This window comes from Schistocerca gregaria, chromosome X, assembly GCF_023897955.1.
Source record: "Schistocerca gregaria isolate iqSchGreg1 chromosome X, iqSchGreg1.2, whole genome shotgun sequence".
In the NCBI taxonomy this organism is placed as follows: Eukaryota; Metazoa; Arthropoda; class Insecta; order Orthoptera; family Acrididae; genus Schistocerca; species Schistocerca gregaria.
In genome coordinates this window covers 509,847,040-509,848,901 of record NC_064931.1, presented here as the reverse complement: position 1 = coordinate 509,848,901, position 1,862 = coordinate 509,847,040, and the positions used below count along the sequence as shown (strand labels likewise).

Here is a 1,862-nt window from a genome sequence, read left to right as displayed (position 1 = left end):
CGTTTTGTGAAGCTAACCGGAGAATATGTTTTGACAATGGCAGGAGTAATTACAGGATTACTGATGACAAGATCATTTGTTAGAACGAGGAAGGAGAAGAAGCGGAACATCACACAAAATGTATGGAAGAATATGACGAGTCCAAATTTATAAAAAAAATGTCGTGCTACTTTTCGACCTCAAACCTGAGAAAGTGGAGCATATGAATGAAATGTGAAACTATTTCCTAATATAAAACTTTTTGCTTGTTTTAGGTCCAATAGGCATTTGATATTGATACTTTGTGATTTATATTCTGTCGTTTTGTATGTTATTTATGTAAATGAAGTGGAAAAAATGGCCATTTGTGCCAAAACAGTTTTTCGTATTTGGCGTGTGTTACAATTGCTGCAATATTGAAAAGGCCTGTTTCGTTTTATCTAGCAGACAGTGACAAAAAAACGTAATCAAATCGAGAAACCACAGTGATCTTAGGTACTATTCATATTAACAGGTTTTTCAGTTTTTGATTTTTCATGTAACAAAACGTTTGACGAATTTTGATGAGGTAATAGATTCTTTCGCAGAAAGGAAAGCACGCCGTGTAAAGCTATAGCAAGATAAGAGAGAAAAAAATTCAGGGTCCTAAAGACTGAAGAGATATGTACTGTCTTGCTTGTCTCTTGTCTTTACTGGTTTTATGTTTTGTATATTATTTTGATGTCACACAAAAGATAAAGTTATTAGCTAATAGGCCGTTAAGAGTGCAAATTTTCTGAAGTGTTCTCCTTCTCCTGGTCGCATATAATCTTACCCACTATTAATTGTGAGGGTTTTTTCCCTAGGGGGTCAGGACGTCAAAGGAGTAGGTGAGGCACCACAGGATAGTTTAATTTCCACAGTCCTGAATATGCCAACGGCCTTGCTGCGGTGGTAACACCAGTTCCCGTTAGATCACCGAAGGTAAGCGCTGTCGGACTGGGCTAGCACTTGGATGGGTGACCATCCGGTTTGCCGAGCGCTGTTGGCAAACGAAGTGCACTCAGCCCTTATGAGGCGAACTGAGGAGCTACTTGACAGAGAGGTAGCGGCTCCGGTCTCGTAAACTGACATACGGCGGGAGAACGATGCACAGACCACGTGCCCCTCCATATCCGCATCCAGTGGCGCCTGTGGGCTGAGGATGAGACGGCGGCCGGTCTTCAAGGCCTGTTCAGGTGGAGAGGAGTTGTTCTGAATATAGGACTGTTGGCTTCCATTACCAAATATACACTCTTGATCCCACAGAGCGAAATACAGTAACGTGCAATAGATAAATGCTGTGTGAAGAGGTGTAGCACTGCACTTTGGCATACTTAAGACCAAATAATATGTCTTATATTTCCTCCAACGTACATGTTTTATATGTCAAACTCTTGAGAAAGATGTGCGCAATAAAATGAAAATATTTTTGAAAAATCAATTTTTAAAAATTTATGGCGTCCTGTCTCAAATGCTTGATTGGGAAGGGGAGGGGGGGGGGGGGAGCACCACTATCAGTATGTTCTGCAGAAATGATTAGCATTGCAGTCACCACAGTTCAAATGGTTCTGTGGTGTCACCGCCAGACACCACACTTGCTAGGTGGTAGCCTTTAAATCGGCCGCGGTCCGTTAGTATAAGTCGGACCCGCGTGTCGCCACAATCAGTGATTGCAGGCCGAGCGCCGCCACACGGCAGGTCTAGAGAGACTTCCTAGCACTCGCCCCAGTGGTACAGAGGACTTCGCTAGCGATGGCTCACTGACTAAATTCGCTCTCGTTTGCCGAGACGTTAGTTAGCATAGCCTTCAGCTACGTTATTTGCTGCGACCTAGCAAGGCGCCATTATCAGTTACTATTGAC

At 43.1% G+C, this 1,862-nt stretch overlaps 1 pseudogene; it reads left to right on the top strand.

The window, feature by feature from the left end:
- The first annotated feature begins 891 nt into the window (after nt 1–891).
- LOC126299885 (5S ribosomal RNA) lies at nt 892–1,009 on the top strand (annotated as a pseudogene).
- The last annotated feature ends 853 nt before the right edge of the window (nt 1,010–1,862 follow it).